This window comes from Hetaerina americana, unplaced genomic scaffold, assembly GCF_022747635.1.
Source record: "Hetaerina americana unplaced genomic scaffold, ioHetAmer1.1.p SCAF_6, whole genome shotgun sequence".
NCBI classification, from domain to species: domain Eukaryota; kingdom Metazoa; phylum Arthropoda; class Insecta; order Odonata; family Calopterygidae; genus Hetaerina; species Hetaerina americana.
The window spans coordinates 11,981,082-12,004,351 of record NW_027287205.1 but is presented as its reverse complement, the minus strand read 5'-3'; the positions used below and the strand labels follow the sequence as shown (position 1 = coordinate 12,004,351).

Sequence of the window (23,270 nt, the reverse complement as noted above, 5' to 3'; positions counted from 1 at the left end):
CCTCATCGGACACCGCCCCTCATCGCGGCAGCGGGGTCGTTGTCATGGAAACCGCGTGGTCCGTTGTGCTCGTGTCCCGGCAGCCACCTGCGAACGAGCGCCTCCGGGCGCCGCGGGGCACCCTAGGAAGGACACGCGCGGCACCGGTGAAACGTCCGGCGTCCTCTTGTCCGAAACACTCGATCTTGATCGCAATATTGAATCTCTGCTCCACCAGACACTAAAGTTTCGATCGAATGGTGAATGGTCACTTAGTCACAACACAGCACAGAGGATGAAATAATGGCTTCACCAGGCGTCAAGGAGAAAACATTTGCAAAACTTAATTTTTAGTTTTTGTATCACCCTCTTGGGCCTATGGCAATTAGAAATACTTACTCATTCTCTCCAAGAACGTTTCCCTCACCCTTCCTTCCTGTCTCTTTCGCTGGAGAATCAAATTTTCGTTCAGTTCTATAGTTCTTGGCATCTAATCTTCGCACCAGTCACACCAGCAGACTGCGGCGTGCCTCGGATTGGCTAGGATGATATCTCGAGATTGCATGCCTGAGGAAGAAAAAGATCAATTCTAATTTAATTATGAAAACTTATGTCGTATAGTGTAACAAACTACAAGAATCAATGATATTTATGCCAACTGCTATTAGATTTATAATTTCCTCATTCCTGCACGATATCCACGACGCTGGAGAAATAAATCATATCTCATCTAAGACGCGTCCTGCCCGCCACCCAGATTTTATGTGGCGGGTATTATGAGCTCACCACTCTTCGTGAATTGAGTGGATTATCCGTTCGGGTGTATACGTTCGCAGCTATGTTTATCAGCCGCAGTTTTTTTGCTGTTTCGCTTTGATTTTGTTCTGATCCAAATTGTAAGAGAAAAAAATAATAACAATTTAATCTATAAGTGCTAAATCTTCCTCATATTGTCCGAATGGTCCAACTTACTATATTAGTAAAGGGCCTTATTGATTTAAAAGTTGTCATTAATTGAATCTAGTTTACAGAGCCTAAATTGCAGAAACAGATTTACGAGGTTTAAATAAAAAGTATCAGGAAACGTTTCGGAAAAAAAGGTTTGAGATATTACACTAAAATGCCTCAAAATTCTTCCAAGTACGATACATCCCTTGAGCCTCGACACACTTTTGCCAGCTGTTTTTCCACAACCCGAAGGTTCCCTGGTAGGCGGATTCCGGAAGGCCCTGGAGGGCACGCGTTAAAGCTTCTTTGACGTCATTTAAGGGCTCATGATGGTGTCTTTTGAAGAAGAATTTCGGTTTCCGAAAAAGGAAATAGTCTGTTGGTGCCAATTCGTGTCTTTAAGGAGATTGGGGAATCGTCGTGATGCTATTTTTCGTCAGGTAGTCGGTTACCCTAGAGCGTCAAGCGCTCTAGCCCTTGGCGAAGAGCTTAGTGCAGATATTTCGCATCGCCAAATGTCCATTGAAAATGGTGCACATAGTCATGTTATCAGTACCAACAAGTCCTGCGATCATACACTCACTTAGCCGACGCTGAATTCAGCTCTCTACCGAAAGTAAGTCCACCGAAATAGAGGCAGTGAACGTTAACGCCAGACCAATTTATTTTTGTCACTGCTCATAACGAGCTGCATAGTAGGAATGGGATGTTAACAAGGAGTGAGATTGATGCTAGGGGGTGGGGTGAGGAGCGTGGAGATGTGACCTTCTCAACCGACACATGACTAGTGTTCAGAAATCAGAAAAAGTGAAGGAGAAAAATAGAGAAGGGAAAACGTTCTTCAAAGAGTGAGTTCGACAATGCTCTTAAGCTTCGGAATAATAAAATGTTTTTAACAAATGTCTTATGGCCGTAATAAATTACCAACACTTGTTCAAAAGGATAACTAAAATTTGCTGAAATAGTTTACCTTGCGATGGGTGCCAAGCTATCACAACATATTATAATTTTCCTTTTGGACGAGTGGTGCTAATATATTTGCGCCATCGGAGATTTTCATTGAACTTGATATTTTACGACTCCGCAGAGCTCAAGTTCCCTAATTTTTTTGAAATAATACATGATCCTTTTCAGAACTCGAATAATAAATGTAATGAGAAAGTTAAAGATATGTCTTATTTTGCAGTAGTTAGACCTCATTTGGAATATGCTGCAAGTATTTGGGATCGTTGGGAAAAAATTTGACAAAAAGAATTAGATAAAGTCCAGAAAAATCCGCCAATTTTGTTTAAAAAATTTATATTAAGAAAACAAGTGTGACAGGTCTCTTAGGGGATGAAGGCTGGGAACCACTTAAGATACGAATAGAACAAGCGAGATTTAGACTTTTGAAAATGATCAGGAACGACGAGTTTTGCGATGACACTCAAGAGATTATTATGCCCCTACACTACTTTGGTAGATGAAACCACAAAGATAAAAAAGGGAGATAGATTCCAGTGGAGGTAGATACAAAAAACTCATTCTTTCCTCGACTAATCATAAATCATAATAGTAAGAAACCGATGCCATTTCAGCAATTTTGATAACGCACCGTCGCACAGTGCTATCATTATTCGTAATTTTTTGACGAAAAATGCAACAAATACCATCCAACAGCCACCGAATTCACCTGATTTGGCTCCCTGTGACTTCTTTCTGTTAAATCGAGTTAAAAAACCATTACGGGGAACGCGTTTTAGCAGCCGAGAGGAAGTAATGGAAAAATCGCAGGAAGCACTGATGGACATACCGAAAACCGACCGTAACTTTTGCAAATGTCAAGTTATGACACTAAGATTTAAAGGGAATATCAACAACAGATGTACCAATTTAACAAAAAAAACAGAACTCAAATCGGAACGATGGGAGCGCCACACGGTGGTTATTCCGGGAACTTTTTGTTCAAGTTAGTATATGTATGTGTGTGTGTGCGTGCGTGTGTGTATTTGAAATGGAACGCTCTTCGGCGACGCACAAATGTCTAAAACCACAGATATAGATTTCTTGGACTCGGTAGCTTAAGTGGCTAAAGCACTCGACCGGATATTGAGGGATCTGGGTTCGAATCCCAGTCAAGGCGAATGATTTTTACACTCTGAAATTGTTGCATAGTTTACTATGGTTCTTTTTTGTATTTAATCATAACGAAAATAGTAAATAACTAAAATTATTTTGAACAACAGTGCTCCAGAGAAAGACCGCTCTTTGACCAAATTTCCTACACTTAAAACAGCAAAACAAAGAATTCGGTACAACATGTATTGTCTATTGGGCAAAGAAAATAAAACCAATATATGCTAATGGATACAAATCATTTTCAAAGTCACAAGCAGACTAGATACAGCCTACCGCATAGTAAACCCTATATAGTGTGTGCAACTTGCAAGTTATTCTATGCGCCCTTCTCTGAACCATTTCCTGGCCACAATTTTGTCTCCGAGGACAAAACAGAGCAACGTCTTCAAATGTGACAACAGATTCGACGTTTTCGAACTACTTAACTAACATACCGATAGGAATCTCGCAATTCAGCCAATAGAAGCAATTCTTTTTACAAGTTTTAAATTGGTGTTAAAGCACCGAAATGTAAGTGAAAACCTTTTCCCGAAGGTAATCAGTGAACATCCGCAGTCAAAAATCCCGTGCACGGATATTTTACGTTCGTTCGGTTCGGCATTCTACCTAGTAGGGCTTAGTTGGCATCCATTACGAAAGCGCCTTTAATATCGATCCAGTGCCTATGCCATGGCACCGTGAAAGAGACTTAAACCGCTAAATCCACGTAACCGTAAGGGGTTGTGGCCATCCACGGCGTTAAAAGGGTTAGGCGCGTAGCCATGCATTCGAAGCCACCGGCGTAAGAGCTAGCGCCACGGCATGAGCGATGGAAACGCCGAGAATCTCCTTTTTGCGCCACCCGCAACACGAAACCATGGCCCCACGAAGCCCTGTGTGTACCGTGGGGACAAGGGTCGCTGCAGAACAAATGTCAGGGTTCGGGGCACAAAACATCGCGCTTTCCGCTGTTTCGCACAACGAAGGAAAAAAAATCCCTTTCCCAACATGGTTCCGCCGGAAAACTTTTCTAATTATTCACTTCGTACCGAATCAATTTTTATCTCACTTTATGGAAAAATATGGAGATAATGCCTGAGGACGCTGCTTTATCCAATTTCATTTACGGAAAAGTATAAATGGCATTTATTCAAAATTAAACGATTCCATAATGAAAAGTCACAGAAATTTATTGTACTAAAAATGTATTGCTCTCTCATATTTCAATAAATTTTCTAATATTTAAGAAATTTAATTAGTTCTATTATCCCTGGGTAAAAGTAGAATTGCCTATTTTATCCAACCATTAAAACCAAATCTATTCACCCGCTTGAGGCTATCAGGAATAATTGGCCAGACAGATTTACTTCGAAGTATGTTCTTCATTTTATAAGAAAGTTGAAACTTGATTAAATTTTCCTGAAGCTACTTTTGTGATTAACAGCGTTGTAACGTGAAGACCAATATAATGGTATCGGCCATTAAAACGATAGTAAAAATTAGCTAATTAATATGTGTATCCAAATAATTTAATATAATTTAAAGCTCCATGTCACATAACACAAAAGACTCGGCACACACAGAAAAACGAAGGAAGTCGACAAAATACAGCATTTTTTTAATTTTCGAAATAGCATTAGTTAAAGCAACTGACCTTAAGAGTGACGGTTGCATGCCTGCGTCAAAAGTAAGAAATATTATCAAATATTCATTTATTATGCATTTTTGAAATACAGTATACAATCCAATAGAATTCAACCATTTTTTCACAAGAGTAGATATTTGTTTCTTATCATCATTTCAAATTCCAAAAGTTTTCCAAGTTCTTTCGTATGAACACTTGGATTTCTGTAAGCTCGAGCAAACTGCTTCTGCAGCATATTTAATGCCTAAATATTCCGCATCACTCGGTTTTTCAACAGAGTATTGTCAGTTATTAATGCAAAAAAGCTTTACTTTTAAAAATGCATTTAATATCCATTGCGTAATTAATCATTCTTTTCCCAAAACACTCTCTAGCAATAGGAGCGGAAAATTATTAAGCACGGTAACATGATATATACAAAAAATAATACACTTTATTAGTAAAAATTCCTTTTTAAAAAGGCTAGAAAATTGATTTATTAAATACGTGCAATGTTTTTTTTACTCAGTCGCCGTAGTAAATTCCAGGAATACAATGGAAATAAATGTTTTTGTCAACATGACTTTTTTATTTTGGTAACATCACAAATTTAGTTATATTTTGGATAATGTTTACCCTCCTCTCTATAATCTGTCCGCGTTTTCAACGGATAAGACAGAAAATCCCACGAGAAATAAAACACACAAGAGATGGAGCGAAAGGGTTGGGAAGGGCACCAAACCCAAAGTTCCCTGGAGGAGGATGGGGTGTCGCCCGCTGCGGTCTACACGGGCGAACGGAGAGACGCAATGGCAGGGCGAGAGGTAAACACAGACGTCATCGGTGCGGGAGTCGACGCAGGAATGACGCCAAAACAGACGCAAAGTGGAAAATAGGACTACTGAGAAGTTTTGTGGCAGATGTCAGTGTGTGTTTGCCAAAAACAAGCGCCGGTTGGAACCTTTTCCGGGGTTTATTTCCCTCCAGGTGGATCCCACGACTTACTTCCGGCGGTTCTTCGCGCTTCCGTAAATGACGCATGGAAATAAATATGGCTCGTGCATCGCCGTAAACACTGATTGAGCGCTATTTAACGAAAGCCTTTTTCTTTTCATTCTGAACTGCCGGATTTGGAAATATTATACCAGTTCAAAGTAGCCTCAATGGTATAACCGGTATCAATATTCAGTATTGAAGTCGGGAAGAGATCGAAGTTAAATGTTAAAGCATTAAAAGTATTAAAAGTCATTATTTAGGGAGGGATTATCTAATGAATATTAAACTGACCACTGCATAGCAGGATTATTGTTTGGCATGCACATAGTATAATTAATCTCAGTACAATGAGTAGCAAATCTTGAGAAAATACTTTGTTTGCAGCAATATATAAAAGTGATATACAAGTAATGAGGCACTCAAAAAGTAAAAGAGGCTTATTAATGCGTCTAAAGGATGCGGAAATTAAAGCCCAATAAGCCAGTAAAGGCAATATATACGTACGCAAGTAAAATAGTGAATTACTACTGATGTACATTTTCATCAATATTTTACATTATAGTATGCACATTATATTAAAGGCAGTTGTTAGCATGTCACAGCTGATGATATCATTGTAATAACGAAGCCAAATCGCAAATGTAAACTACACGGTGGAAACAAATAGCAGAAAAATATTCCCTATAACAAATTTAATAGCATCCGCCATGAAATATATTTGGACTAAAAGAGGAGAAATAAGAAATGACATTGAAGGGAGCCCCTAGGATGATACCCATTTCCTTAATCCTCCGGAAAAAGTACTTATTTCACTAATGACAAAGGCTAAAAACATGTGCAGGGATCCAACAACTAATTTGACTGTGGGATATCATACCGATCGCTCGTTGTCATAACCGTTTTATTCGCGATGGATAACGATCAATCTATTACTTTTACTCAAATTTGATATAATTTCAATCACAGCAATCTATTCCACCAAGAATCATTGGATTTGGGCCGCTTATCTAATGAAGAAATTCACGTTATGGACAGCAATAACGATAGTGTGCTAAATCAGATCATAAAGAGGTCAAATATTGGCCATAAATAACCACTGATTAGAAAATGGTGACTTACAGTTTTCAGGAAAGCTGATGCCCAGCGGTGCATATCAACATGGATGCCAGCAAAATAAATTTAAACCGTGGTAGGCTTTGAAACAAAATTGAAAGTAGCGTAAAGAAAATTTGAAGAGTACGGCTTAAGAGAATTGTTTAAATACAGAGAGTTTAAGACAACGTGCCGTAAGTTAAGCCGCTGATAGAAGATTATTGAACGATTTTATTTATAATATAGTGCCATCTATTTACGAGAGCTACTTTTAAGGAAAATAATATGAGTGTAGTAAAGAGTATTATGAGAAGTGAGGGAATAGGAATAGTAACATTCAGAGGAAGATGAACGAAAAAAAGGTAATATGGGGCAAGGAGGAGTTGAGGAAATTGACAGAAATTCGTGTGTATCGAAAAACTGACAACATATAACAAGATATATTGGGATTTATAAAGTCTGCAAGCAGGGACGGATTTTGATTGGAAGAAACGAGGAGGGGCAGAGGGATTTTTTGAGAGGAAAAGAGAAGAAATTCCTGAAAGAGCTGAATAAAATTTTCGTACTCTCCTCAGGTAGGTAATCTTAGGAGCTTGACTTGAGGTATAAATACCAGCGTAAAACCACGGCTAACCTTTTATAAAAATACTATAAAAATAGTGATTTATCTGGTCTAATTTTATCTCACAAAATATTGTTTTCAAGCCTAGGTATTACAACACGTTCATTCAAATGTTTACTTTCTCCCAGATAGGTATTTATTTGAAGTAACAGCGTGAGTAATCTCCATTTTTGCAAAGTTTAAAGTTTCATATATATATATATATATATATATATATATATATATATATATATATATATATATATATCAATGCATCGAATGTACTTGCGTACATGTACCAATCAGGGGGCTCGTAATTGGTGTGTTCTTCTCACAGGCAAATTTATGTTTCCCATGTTGAAATTATATTGCTAAAAGGCAGTGACCAAAAGCATATCCAGAGAAAACGCTCACTGATTCACTGTATATCACTTCCTTTTTTACTTCAGTTAATTACATCTAAAGACTAAAATTCCTCTAGTCTTCCTCACAACTAAGGCATGAGTCCCTCCCTATTCCTTCTAGCGTGTGTCTGCCCTTCAAATCTTCAAGAAATACCTTCTTCTGTATATAACGCAACATCTATCTCAACTCTGCTTTGCCTCTCTTAGCAATTGAGTAATTGTTCATTTGTTTCTCTTTTTATCTTTTTTAATTTTAATCTTTTGTTAACATGAGTTAATTTATAATTTAATTCCTCTGTTAAAGTTGTGCATACGTATTTTCACGTTTAAATATGCATCGTGAAGTGAAAGTAATTTTGTGAAAAAAGAATATTTTTCTTTTCAATTTATCTGACGATCCCATCGGTCATAACACATTATTTTGCAGCATAAAGCCATCTTAGGATAAAGGTATGGTCTTAGTCAAGAATATGTATGCATACATGTGTAAGATGGTATCACATTGCAAAATATTTCATTAGCATCGAAGTATGGATACGATTTTGAAGATCGTTTGAGGTTTTGAAATACCTTAATTTATGAACTCTTATAAGTTCTCACAAAGGTTATCCGGATCATTTTTTTCATATGAAAAACCTAAATGACAAATATATCTGCTCCCTCCGGTATCATTAAGAAACTTATGTAAATCCCCTTATGTAAACGCTTCTGTAATTGTATTTATTGCATGTATAGGGGGAACTATAAAATCGTAATCTTGCACCGATAAAGTCGTTGAAAATTTACAATAAACGTGACCTAACGTTTCAGTACCCCGGCATTGACTATAATATAGCTCAAAGATAATTTTTCTTTGATAATATTAAACTGAAACTGAGTGCGTGAAACGTTAAATTGCTGTAGTAATCCAAAAAATGAATCTTCACTAAAAAATTTGATTTAGTAATCCAAGTATATATGTACATTGTTGCAATTTTACCGTTTTTGGCCATGTGAATTGTTCTTCGTTCATTAAGGGGATTTAAGCTTGAATAATCAATACAAATGTTTAAATAATTACATTTCTATTGCAAAATATTTTAAACAAATATACTGATACTTTACAGAGCGATCATATATTGTGCTATCCCTTAAGAAGTGGAATTCACGTCAGGCGTCTTGAAGGGAAGTGTTATCTGACCTCTTTTATTCCTTCTCTACGTGAAAAATATTAACACCATAGTTAATAGCAAGAAATATAACTTTATTCGCCGAGGATTTAGTGGTTTACAGAGGAATGCGTTTTTTCCTGGGGACAAAGTATTTTTAGCTGATGGCCTAAATGCTATACAACGTTAACGCGACAATTAGCAATTTGAAGTTCACCTAAATAAGAGTGTAGTGATGAATTTTTGATAAAAAAGCAAATCCTTCCTGAGGATCTACTGCATCAGGAACACCAAATAGAATGTGTAGACTCTATTAAATACCTAAGCGTTACCCTCACTCACAACCTCTCCTGGGTGAAACATACGAGGGTCATCCGGAAAGTAGTACCCGTTCGTGCCGCATGAAGTGCTGACGACGCGAGTAGCCGCTGGACGAGGTCAGATAGCTTCAGTGGCTGGTCTGCCTTCTCTGAGCCAAGTTGCGTGACGCTAGCATTGCCTGTGTTGTTTCTGTGATTGTTTACAATGTTTAAAAAAATTGAGAACGCCGCCAGTTGTGAAGTGAGGGCAGTGATTAAATTCCTCAATGCAAGAAACGTTCGCCCATGTGATATTCATCGCCAATTAAAGGAGGTGTATGGAGACAATGTAATGGACGAGTCGTCTGTTCGGCGGTGGTGTCGCAACTTCAACATGGGGAGGGGGAACACACACGACGATGAGCGTTCGGAGAGACCGTCTGTCATTACAGACCAACTGGTGAGCTCAGTTGACGAATTCTTGAGGAACGATCGGCGCGTCACAATTGATGACATCTGTGAGCATTTTCCCAATGTTTCTCGAACAATTGTTCATGAAATTGTTAAACACCATCTGCATTATGCAAAAATTTGTGCAAGATGGGTCCCTCGCGTATCTCAATGAGCTGGCGGCGAAGGACTATGCAGCAGGAATACAGAAACTTGTCACACGTTATGACAAATGCCTTAATTTGCTTGGAGATTATGTTGAGAAGTAGTTTAAAGTATCCTCTTTCAAATAAAATTTTTTATGTTTGTTAATATTTACTTTTGTGTCTTTATTTCACTAACGGGTACTACTTTCCGGATGACCCTCGTACGTGGAACATATGGACAAGCTAACAAATAATTAGGATGTATTGCAAGAGCACTGGGTAAATGTGATGAAGCGGTCAAAAAGGAATGCTATCTTTCGCTGGTTAGCCCTCATTCAGAATTCTCCGCTAATACAAGGGGTCCTGACGAAGTTTGATTGATTGCCAAATTAGATCACGAGAAGCGTATAATAGCCAACTTTTTAAAGCGTTGTTTCGATAAACTTAGCAGCGTACCCAAAATATTAGAGTAGCTAGGCTGGGAACCACTCACGGAGCGAAGGTTGAATTACACATTAGATCTCTTATTGGAAGAACGTCTCTTTAGCAGTATTATTGAAAATGTGTTATTTGTCCCATTGCAGTGCGGTAGGAGAGATCAAGTGTAGAACCGATGGATTTAACATTAAGTCATTTTTTCCACGCTCAATAAGGGATCAGAACAATGTTGGCTGAATGCGCGAGGAAGGAAAATTGCTTTGGGTAAAACAACCTGTGAGTAGTTACCCCCTGCCGCACTCGCTAGCGGTGACTTTCTGGGCACCATGCATGAATGTACTCTTAAGGAAATAGTAAATGAGGGAGCAATTTTATCTGGCAATGCAAAACAATCTCTATATATTTATTATTATCACCATTCTCCAGGAAGCAAAGTTGCAAGTCCCGATGTCATTACCAAAAGCTTGTTACGATAAGCTAGCAAAATATGTGCACCATCCACAAATGTAGTACTCTAATTACAGTTTTCGGACTAATTTACGCAGAAGGCAGAACAGAAAATAATGCGGCGTCATCTCCTTCGCCATGGACACATTTTTCCTCGTCGGTGCTTTGGGACTACCCCGGTGAAAATTATTTTGCCGATTTTGACCTCATTTGCGAGAGGGGAATGAAGTACACTCCGGGGAGTAAGAGAAAAAGCGGAAATATGAACGAAACGAACAACGACCTGAAATGGGAAGCGTTTTGCAATAGACGCGGACGCACTACTCGTGACGGAGCGGATAGATTCTTCAAGTGGGCAAAATGGGTTGAGGGAGGGATGGGAGGTGTTGAAATACTCCGCGAAAAGAATTCGCCATCTTCGTCCGGAGAGAAGCGGCTGCAATATTGAGGCGGCGCCATTGTTCCCGGGTGTGTCAAAACGGGAAGGAGCGGCAAGAGATGGGGAAGATGGAGCAGGGCACCCGGAAACAAAAGAATGCAATTAGTCGCCACTTCAGCGAAGCCGTGGGGACTGGGCCGATGTGCGTATCTTCTCATTAGGAGGGCGACATCGCTGCAGCGCGTTCTCGGATTAGCCCGAGGTCACTCCTGAACACGCCTCTCCACAGCGCAGGGCAACATTACAACTGGTTTAGCGCACATGCGCACATCTTCAGGACGGAGTCATTCAGCCACCAGTCAAGAACTGCGAATCAGACACGCGCGTCGGGGTTTCGTTGCAGCACGAAAGAGCGAATGAAGCACACGCGAAGGAGACATGACAAGCGCCGCCACGTGGACTAGACGCGCGATAACGGAGGCTTCTACCCAAAAGCCATTGCTTCAAACGAATGGTAATGACGATAGCATCATTTAACGATCCAGGGTAATGTACTCCGGAACAGTACGGCGCATAAAAGTCAATGGAGGCAGAAAAATGATGCTTTATTTATTAACCTACTTAAAAAAATTGTATAGATCATAAGATTCCAAAGAAACTGCGGGAGATGCCGCAACAGTATCTTTTAACGGAGTCATCCGCTAATGTGCATTTCAATGCAAATATTTCAGAGTGTAAAAATCATTCGCCTTGACCGGGATTCGAATTCGGATCCATCAATGTTCGATCGAGTGCTTTATCCAGTTAATCTATGGAGGCGCTTCACCCACCAAAGGAGAAATAGAAACCACACAAGAAGAAAGGATATTAGAATAGCAATCATACATCATCATAAAGGATAAGAACAGTGCGTTTCGTGGCACGCATAGCCAGAAGAAGAGAGACGAGCCACATTGACCTAATACACATTCAAACACGAAATCCCGACAAACGGTGAACAAATACTCATTTACATAGAAATAGATATAAGGAAAAGGGATAGGAACACACCTAAAGGACGAACACAGGAGAGGTGGGGCAGGCGGAATCAAGCAGGTCACGAATGTAAAAATTAGAGCACCTTAGAATACATGTACTTCTTGGAACGAATTTTTATTAATATAAGATTAAAGTCTACCGTTATTGCCGTATTATTCAAGCGCATAAATTCAGTCTCGGTGCTACTACATCATAATACCTGGCATATATTCTAAGTTTGGTTTAATGAAATACTTTTAATTAGGAATTGACAGCCGCATTTTGTTACCCACTTCTCTACACACCGTCTGTTGAATTCAAGTTTCATAATTATGAACTCCTTAGTATTTTCAAGTAGATTTCCATGGAATGGCTCGAGTTTAAAGGAAATTTTAAGTCTTCAACTGCTTAGTATCGGTCAATTATAGCCTACTGCTTTAATCTTTTGTGCTATTGGATGACTCGTCCATTTACTCCAGGAGATCATTGTCCTCCACTTCGGACCACACCACTCAAATTACGTAAAATCAAACGGCGTTCTTCATGCACCTTTGAACTTCTGCGCAACTGAAAGTGACCCAGCCCCCTTGGCCGTGCGCTGGAGTACAGCAAAGAGGCTCGTGGGAAGTCGCTCTCTTCGGACGCCCCCCTACCCCTTCCCCCGCTCCAGGGACCGCAAAAATCACGGCTTTAGCTCACAGGGACCCCCGTTACGCAGCGCTAGGAAACATATGCTTGAGAAAACCTTTGCGGGACAACTAAATTCACTTCTTTCTCACTGCCCCGAGTTTTGTCGTCTTATTAACCTCAACATTTATGAGAAATAAAACCACAGCGCTTCATGCAACTATGTAAAAAAGTAATGAACAAATGAAGTAATTAAGGAAAACTTTGCAAAATCGTATTACGGAAATTTGAAGTACCTATTTATAACACATGAAATAGTTTTCTAAAAAATCTGACGCGATCTGCAAAATGAAGCGTTTAAATACGCATTTTTAGAAAGATATATTGAAACTTTTTAAAGATGTTTTGGCTGTTACTCGGGAAGTTTAGCCCATCAAAGCATGGAAGAACAAGGTATGGTGGGTAATACTCGATATCCTCGGAAGTAGTTTCCTTTAGCTTTTAGTTTTTTTCCACTGTGGGTATTGGGTGACGCTCGCAGAGGATTTGATTGGCTTTCTTATAGTTTTCAACCCATACTATAGCAAATGAAATGGATTATGACGAAGCGGGCCATAAGAAGAATAAAGATAGACTCGTACGAAAATCACTTCCGGTGCGTGACCTAGTCAAATGAATTTTTACCAGTAATGTTGCTTTTAAAAGACTTTTCAAATGAGTTAATTTTTGAAGTATTTTCATGAAACATTAAACCTTTCAACTTAGTTTCTTCCTTGAATCCTCATAATTTCTATCCTTTCTATATACTACCTTGATCAAAAATTTCCCGGAATTTATTCAGAAAATTAAAAATACAAGTTTATTCATCTAAATCTATATTGTCCCCTTCAAAGTAATCCCCATCGACTGCAACACACTTATGCCAGCGCTTGATCCAATCCTCGAAACATTTTTTATATTCGGTTTTCGGTATGTCCATCAGTGCTTCCTGCGATTTTTCCATTACTTCCTCTCGGCTGCTAAAACGCGTTCCCCGTAATGGTTTTTAACTCGATTGTCACAGAAAGAAGTCACAGGGAGCCAAATCAGGTGAATTCGGTGGCTGTTGGATGGTATTTGTTGCATTTTTCGTCAAAAAATTACGAATAATGATAGCACTGTGCGACGGTGCGTTATCATGGTGCAAAATCCACGAGTTTTCTGCCCACATTTCTGGTCTCTTTCGGCGAATTGCTTCACGCAAACGTCTCATAACGCCCAAATAATACTCTTTGTTTACTGTCTGGCCTTCTGGCAAAAATTCATGATGCACTACACCGTTGTAATCCATGAAAACCGTCAGCATTGCCTTCTTTTTTGACTGAAAACGACGTGGTTTTTTTGGTCTCGGCTCATTTGGTGAACGGCATTCACTTGCCTGATGTCTGGATTGCGTGTCGTACTCATAAACCCACGTCTCGTCTCCAGTAATGATCCTTTTGATGAATGTGGGATCGGATTCAGCCTCGCAAATCATGTCTTTTGCGACGTCAACACGGTGTCTTTTTTGCATGAAATTGAGGTCTTTTGGCATGCTACACGACGGAAACCCAAATCATTAACCACAATGTCTTGGGCGGATCCATAGGCAATGTTCAAGTCCTCCGCTATTTCTCTGATGGTTAATTTGCGGTTATTGACCAACATTTCTTTTACTTTATCAATTTTTTCACCGACTTTCGATGTCGATGGTCTGCCACTGCGTTCATCATCTTCGATGACTCACGACCACTTCTGAACCGCTCGTGCCACTGGTAAACGACCGTTTTTTTTAGAGAATCGTTGCCGAAACACTTTTCCAACATTTCCAACGTCCGTCCTCGTCTTCTTTTTTGCCAAAACGTTCCCTCTTGACGCTTGGCTTGCAGCTGCCCGATGATTTAATCATTCAGCTGCTGTGTTTGCGGCTTCTTAGCCCGTCGATGAAGGAAGGTCCAATCAACTCCTTTTCCTTTTCAATGGTGGTTGGTCGTCGTCCCGTCCCGTTGCTGCTCTTGGGCGTTTGTGCCTTTCCCAGGAGACAGGTTTTAAGCCGCCGATCGACCGCAAGTGCTCTTCTTTTTTGCCTTCAAGCTCCTCGTAAAAGGCCGTCGCGCGAGTCTTGATGACATCTCCAATGGGCGCAGTTTCAGTTAAGGCGTGGAGAATTTCTGCGGCATAGTTCCAGCCAAGCCCAAGTACACTGTTGAGTGCCCCTCTTTCCGTTACCTCCAAGTGGTGGAAGGCCGTCTGAGTCATTCTGCCACTCCATGCCGGTGAAGCGTACATCAAGATTGGGCGAATTGCCGCCACGTACAGATACGTCTTTGTCTTGATAGAGAGGGACGGTGAACGTAGCAGCGGCGAGAGTTGTAGTCGTCTTCCTCTTGCCTTCCTGGTGGCAGCGAGGGCGTGACTTTTGAATGTCAGTCTTTTATCCAGTATCACGCCTAGATAGGTCACCTCTTCCTTCCATGGCGCCTCCTCGGTGCCCACGAGGATTTCTCCTGGTTCTCGCAGTCCTCCAGGTGAAAAAAGAATCGTCTGTGTCTTTGCGCTGTTGACGCTGATTCGCCACAGGGCGTACCACTCCAGCAGTTTGTCTACTGCTCGCTGTAGGTATGTTGCCGCCATGTGTGCTCTCCGCGAAGTGGTCACTATTGCTGCGTCATCCGCATACAGGGCAACCATGGTATGTCGTCCAAGGTCTACCGGGAGGTCCGCCGTATATAGATTAAAAAGTATCGGTCCGAGCACCGATCCTTGCGGCACGCCTGCGTGGACCTGTTTCGGCTGTGACAGCGCGCGTCCCCAGGCGACACGGAAAGTCCTTCCTGTCAGGTATGATGTTAGCAAGCGGCGCTGCCAATTTGGAAACCGCTGTATTGCAAGTTTTCGCCTGAGACCAGCGTGCCATGCCCGGTCGAAGGCTTTCCTGATGTCAAAGAACGCCGCCGTTGAGCAGCATCGCCGATTGAATCCGGCCGTCACCTGTTCCACGAGACGGACGAGCTGGTGTGTGGTGGAGTGTTCCTCTCGAAAACCGTACTGTGATGCCGGCAAGATTGAGTAGGCCGCGATGTGCTTCAGGAGATGTGGCAGCAGTACCCTCTCAAGCAGCTTTCCCAGGGTCGCTAGCAGGGCGATCGGGCGGTAGTTCTCTACGTTCCTAGCGGACTTCGGCGGCTTCGGCAATAGGATGACTTTTGCCGATTTCCAGATGGCCGGAAAATGTCCCATGGAGAAGCAGGCCGTAAAGAGCGTAATCAGGTGAGTTGCGAGCGAGACAGGCATCTGTCGAAGGGCCTCGTTCGGGATGTTGTCCTCTCCTGGTGCTTTCTTGCAGCGTAGTCGTCCAAGGGCTGCTCTCAGGTCGTTTTCGGTAACCTTCGTTACCGTCATGGTGCCCTCCTCCGTTGTTTCATCCTCTTCAGGAAAGTCGCTAGGATCATCCGGTACCAGTGGATCCGGAGTCGACGTGAAAGTGGCCTCCAGCGTAGTTGCTGCAAATTCAGCCTTTTCGTCTTCCGTGATAAGAGGGCCACCAGGTGAGTCGATCGGTGGGTCGATCCGAATGCTGTGGCGAAGAGAAGCTGCCATTCTCCAGATGCTCCCATCTTCGGTTCGGAGGGAAGCAACCTTCCTTTCCCACGTCGTCTGCCTGTGGTCCTGGATGAGCTGCCTCACTTCGGCTCGTTTTCTTCTAAACCGTGCCCCATCCGCGGGACATTTGGTTCTTTGAAATCGTCGTCGAAGCCGATTTCTTTCGCGGATGCGGCGAAGGATGGAATGAGGCAGCGTCAGATGTCCAGAAGGGCGGATCAGTTTTATTGGCACGGTGTTCTGTAATGCTTGGTCCACGCCAGCTGTTATGACAGAAGCATATTCGTCCAGCATAGCTTGTGACGTCAGTGATGGCGGCTGTTCCGGTAAAATGTCGGACAGGATCTGCCTGTACCCTGTCCAGTCTGTTTTGTCCAGGCATCGCACCGGCCGTGGGGGAAGTAACGTTGGGCAGCATCCCAGATAGGCGCAGACTGGGTAGTGGTCGCTGTCCAACGTCGGTGTCGCCACGAGAGAAAGCGAACTCGTGAGCCTACGGTGCAGCGCAATATCTAAGACGTCTTCGCTCCTGCCGTGATGCTGATGCGTTGGCCCATGTGGACCCGCGACGCGTACTCCGTTGTTCTGAGCCCATGTGAGCAGCGCTTCACCCCGAGGGTTCGGTGTAATTGAATGCCATGCAGCATTCTTTGCATTTAGATCCCCGAGAAAAAGCGACGGCCGTGACCCGGAGAAGATGACTTCGAAATCCTGTGTGGCTAGAGGTCGTTTTGGGGGGAGATAGAGTGACCCCACTGTGAGAGAGCCGATCGAAGTATCTACTTCAATGGCTGTCGCCTCTAGATGCAGTCGAGCTGGTAGGTCAATTTTTCTCGCAGCCAGGTCAAGCGAAACGAGGACCGCCGTGCCCCCTCCTCTTGTTTGCCGGTCATCCCGGTAAACTGCATAGCCTGGAACGCCGTATGAAGTTCCAGGACGGAGATGAGTCTCTTGCAGACAGACGATTGAGATTCTTGCCTTCCGTAGAAAGGCAAGCAATTCAGGGGTCTTTCGCTTCAATGCGCCGCCGACATTCCATGTGGCTAGGATGATAGATTTATTTAATTCTCGCCTATGGTCCATTTTGGTTTGGGAAAATAGTGGTAAGGGCGACAGTTAAAGCTTGCAGCTGTTGTTGCAATAGCGCAGCAGAGGACGTCAATGCTTCCAAGATGGAAGAGAGGGATGTAGCCAAAGTTGGAGTCGGCATCTGCGAGTCTGCAGCCCGCCTCTTCTGGAGAAGAGGAATTTTTATTTCTTCTGCTGTCTCCCTGGCGACCGGAGCCGGCGTCGAGAGTGGAGGAAAGTCAAGATGCTTGCACATGGTCAGACGTGCGCCACTAAATCCGTTTTTTACGCAAAATTTAATACAAGTTCGTTGTTGCAAATTTAAATCCATTTCTGAAATTGTAAAAAATCGCCAACACACACAGAGATAGATGTACTCTTGGCTACGTAACTTTTGCAAATGTCAAGTTATGACACTAAGATTTAAAGGGAATATCAACAACAGATGTACCAATTTAACAAAAAAACAGAACTCAAATCGGAACGATGGGAGCGCCACACGGTGGTTATTCCGGGAACTTTTTGATCAAGGTAGTATGCCGGCATTATTCCAAAGTCTGTCCTTTGTATTGTGTCAACCTTACTCTACGATCACTTCTCCTGCACGGACTTCAATTTCGGATCACTTTGATACAAATATGTCCCATTCATTAAAATACATTTTTTCTCCCTTATTCAACACACAAGCCACCGCAATTCTTCTCGACCCAGTTCTTTAGCCCAAATCCTTAATGCGTCCCTAGCCATCGTTTTATGTAACTTCTTCCGCCATTGGCCTATTATCCAAAGAAATCGGAATTTTACAGGTGAGGGAGAAGCTTACTTCGAAAGGATCCCACAGACTTAAAACTTAATATATACTGTAAGGACTGCTCAACTTCTATGGGCAAAGAAGTTGAAGACTGTTCAGCTTATATGTGACTGTTCAACTTCTTCATAACCGTTTCAACTTCTTCATACCGTCAGAGGTTCCCGGAGTCGTTTAATGACGAGCACATCACATCTTATTGGATGCATCAAAGATTACCTTAAAAAATCCCTAAAGAAGTTCATCCAAGGTGACAAAAGTGTTCGGGGTCTCTGCTCCTTCAATATCTACCGTTAAAAAGTGGCCAGCTGTATCAAAATGTAGTCACACGCCCCTTGAATATGACCCACGTGAAGAACGGCCAAAAACCGCAACCACACCGGAAATAATCCAGAAGGGGCAATATATTGTGTTGGACGATTGGCGAGTGAAAGTAATTGAGATGGCCAAGGCCTACGGGGATATCGGAAGGAAGAGTTCGAAACATATTGCACAAAGAATTATGGATGTGAAAGCTCTGCGCTATTTAGAAATGTTTGGGCCAATTCAAAAGGGAATCGACCGATTTTGGGCGGCAATTTGTCACCATGAATGAGAAATGGGTCCATCACTATACGCCAGGAACGAAACAGCAGCCGAATCAGTGTGTGGAAGCCGGTGGTCAAGCGCCAAAGAAAGCGAAAACGATCGAATCTGCCGGAAAAATGTGTTTTGGGATACGAAAGGCTAGTTGATCACCTGTTAATAGGTTACCTTGAAAAAAACAGAAAAATTACAGACAAATACACTCCAACCTTCTAGACCAATTGGATGCCAAAATTTGCAGAAGGCCTTGGTTCAAGACGAAAGAAATCATCTTTCACCAGGAAACGCACCTGCTCATAAAGGTGCTTTGGCGATGGGAACTCAAAGGGATTTGGGATGATTTTCCCGGCTATTCTCCCTATTCTCCTGATTTAGCGCCCTCAGAATTCCACCCGTTCCCAAACTCGAAGAAACTTGTTCCTGGAGAGTGCTTATCGTCCAATGAAGAAGTTGAGAGGGCCGTAGATGGATATATCCAAAGCCTTCCACACTCTCACTACCGTGAAGGGACACTGATGCTGGAGAAACGATGAACTTAGTGTTTTGAAATCAAAGTAGATTATATAGAAAAATGAAATCATTTTTTAGCTAAAAATCCCAGTATTTCATCGTCAGGCCGAGAACATTTCACCCTAAACTTACAAAGGTAAAGCCCATATTGACTCTGGCAAAGTAAGGAAATATAGAGAACAGAGACTTAAAATGATTAATAGCAAATATTCAACATAAAAATCCAAAGAGACTTAAAGGAAAATAAACATTGAAGAAAATATTGTTACTAAAATAATATTATTTACAATTATAAATTGAAAATAATATTATTTATTATGAGGTTAATAAAAGACGATTTTGTTACAAAATTCTACTATAGCCGCAATCACATAGATTTTAAAGAAATCCAGTCGTAAGGTGCACATGATTTGATAAAACCTAGATCGTGGAATATGAGTTATTTTTTTGGTGAAATTAGCTGTCTTTTTATAATTTTCCTTAGAAGTGGAGAGGTTACAACAAGATCCTTGTACCGTGACTTTCGATAAAGATGGCATATATTTCAGAGCTTATTAGAAGTCTGCGCTGTTTTCCCAAAAAAGTTTAATTTTTTCAAATGTATAGAATTTATTGTTGAGGAAAATTTAATGTGCCCAAGTGGAGAGCCACCATCCGAGCCATCATGTGTGTAAACAACGACATATTTTCCTTCGGGCTCTGAATTTGTCGTGTGTTTATGAGTGCATACATACATATCTACACTTCGGAAAGAATCTATGACCAAGGGCACTTTTATTCTCCTAAACTTGAGTCCCCTGGGTTAATTTGGCCGGGTAATTTTAATGTCCAGATAAGTGTACCTTATTAATGGGACCTATTTCATCGCTTTCCGCTTAGGGCAGGTTCTCATTTCTTTTATCGGGTGGCGTCCGGCCGAAAAGCACGCAGACGAGGGTGAGAGGAAGTGAGAGAGAGAGGGGTCACGGTCGAAGATTCGGGGCAGGTTCCACGGGGAAGGTGGGGTTGCTTATCCTGCGGACGGAGAACCCACCCTGGTGGTCAAATGGCTCCGACTCCGTCACAAGATGACCTCCTTTGTCACGCACCCCGGTCGCCGAAAGCCTTGCCGCCCCTCTCACGCGTCACCCCAGGGGCTACCCACCCTCCCCTTCTCACTCCAAAGCCCCCCCCCGTTCTCCCCATACCTTCCCCAAGGGCCACGAAAGAAGCATGGTAGGGCAATGAAATGCGCATTCACAAGGGAGTGATGGTGACGGGGTGTTGGTGGCGGTGGGCAGGGCGCGACGTGACGGGCGCACGCAGAGGGAATACGGCGCGAAGGGGGCCGGGAAAAAAAGGAGGGCTTGGGAAGGAATGGAAGGGAAAAGTGAAAAAGGAAGCACACATAGCAGCACACACCATCACAGCATTAAATATTTACGTAAATAAAAACCAAGGTAATTGTTTGCGGAACACGACCAAATTCACCATAAAGCTATGGCAGCAAATTAGCATAAATAGGAACAACTGGAATAATTTTGATAACTGAAAGCCAGAAATCGCACATCGCAATAACAATAAAGATAACCACCACATTAATGAACATGAATACTGCTTCTTGATTGGCCAACGTCGTCGTAAATGGACTACGGAGCGTAAAAATTATAAATTTATGATAGTTCTTCCCAGAAAATATTGTTTTTAAAAATATCCTTAGGATTTGAATTTACAATATCAGATTTATCATCGGGTGCAAATGACCGCAGCATGTAGAATCTTATTTGAAGGATAGAAAAGATGTAAGCCAGTGAAATAGTCCAGTCAAAAAGACTTCTGCTAGAAACAGACCTACAATGACTAGTAAAAAACTTGATGGAACTGAGCTTCTTTATATTAGCAAATTCTTGCATGGAGAAAGCTCTTCATCAGTAGTGAAAAACAAAAAATAACAGCGGAAAAAAATACTGAGACAAACGGGCATGAAGACTAGATGGATGGACACAAGAGAGAGGAGGGCAGAGAAGGAAGTATCTTATCAAAGCTGCGGAGGAATTGATGATGCATACTGAATATTCTATACTGAATCAAATTCTCTTAGCGGCGAAATTGGAAGTAAGGTTGGGCAAGCAAAACTGTAGGATGAAACACAAATTTACCCGTAAAAGAGAAAATTATTAAAGCTCATGGTTAAACCGCGAGAAGCTGTTAGAAAAAAAAATAGTTGATAAAATTCCAGTGAGGATTCTTTTCTATGGATATTCAAAATTTCCAACCGTCTAATATTAAATTTTTATGCATGCAAGTACTGAGAAATAATTTCCCCAATTCATATTAAATATCCTACCTAGGATATTTGATGCATTATTCCCCTTTAACATACTCCCCCGGGAAACTCACGCACTTATCCAAGTGTCTCCTGCACATTTCTAAACAGTCTTCAGTCTTTTATCGCAATGGCCATCAGCTGCCTCGTCTCATTCTCTTTTATTCATTTCACTTTATTTCATGGAAGTTTGGCACCATTGAAGCCTATTCCTTCCCAGCCGACGCTGATTGCACCCAATGACACTGATGTGGACTTTTTAAGGGCTGGTGTTGGGGGAGGGAGATACGCCAGGAGGCAACCCTCTCGGCACCGGCCACAGAACATGCAGCCCATCACTTTCCGAAGGCGAAGGGCCGAAATAGGCCAACATTAATTAAATGTCCGTCACAAAGGATATATAGGTAATTAGTAATTTCCATAATCCTGCAAGCTAACATACCTGTAGTTCTCCAGCAGCATTTTCACCATTGGTGCATGGTATTAGACCTACGATCACTCTCACGTCCAACAGATACGAAATAAAACTTGTGGCTTCTCTTCAAAGAGATAAGTTTTGATGTACTAATTCCAATGGCCCTTAAAATTTTGAAAAATAATGGCCCAGCGTTACAAGGTATCATGAGGGCGATTTATGTAAGTTCTTAAACCTTCAGGTATAAGAGAGATTGAACATTATTAGCCCTCCATGTCGTTCTATTTTCGACAGGATTTTTGTACGTCATCTACGACTGAGTGATCACAAATTGTGAGGCAGAAACAAAATTTGTTATATGGGTCAGTTTGGCATTAGGTTTCTCTTACTCTCTCTCTCTTGTTGTCCCACTTTTAAATAAAATGCTCCCCAAAAATTCACTCTGAGCTTAATTCTAAATACTTATATTCAAAATATATTATTGAAGTCTTGAATTTAATTCTCATGATTTCAGTGATTCACAACCTATGATTACTGTTCTAATTTAAAAGCACAGTTTCTATTTTACAAAAATATTGCTTTTCTGTGAAAAAAATTATGACAGGTATAAACCCAAGAAAAATAGCAGAAATAACTTGTGCATGATTTAAAGACGAGTACTTTACCGTAAAGAGACATATAGTAATCTACAGACCCAATAGGGACATGTGGAAACGTTTACGTAAGTAGAGTAGTAGCCCTCAATGACTGGAGAACATTTTACCCCTGGAAAACTAGACCAAACAAGATGTGCATACACCTGGTCAGATACTGTAGATCTCATGCATTAAATACAAAAAGAGAGAGTATTCCAATGAGTGAAAACGAAAGAAAGGCTAATCGAAGACGATGATTTGAGCTGGATCTGTTGGATACTTCTAGAGACAAGAGTGAATGCTCAGAGCAGATACAGGCCATCATCTCGGGAAATGTTTCAAGATGGAGTAGAAAGGATAAACAGGTGAGCCAAATAAAGTTATCACTAATGTAATGGGATTGAAGCCCCTTGTTAGTCATTGAATTAAGTTAAATTATTTACGAAAAAAATGATTGCTATCGGTCGACTATTATGTATTGACGGTTTAGAAGTCCACTTTAAGAATTTGGGTTAATGTAGCCACCAGTACATGTTAAATAATGTTTTGGAGTAATCAATGCTTCTCCTTTGCTACATTGATTAATATTTAGAATTATAATCGAAAGAGGTTTTGGTGATTAGCAAATAAA

The 23,270-nt window shown here is 41.5% G+C and overlaps 1 long non-coding RNA gene across 1 annotated transcript in view; it reads right to left on the bottom strand.

The window, feature by feature from the left end:
- Window positions 1-36: 36 nt before the first annotated feature.
- LOC139695383 (uncharacterized) overlaps window positions 37-23,270 on the bottom strand; it is a 60,936-nt gene continuing 37,702 nt past the window's right edge. The window contains exon 3 of the long non-coding RNA XR_011702307.1: window positions 37-546. This is a non-coding gene — a long non-coding RNA (uncharacterized lncRNA). The remainder of the gene's footprint in view (window positions 547-23,270) is intronic.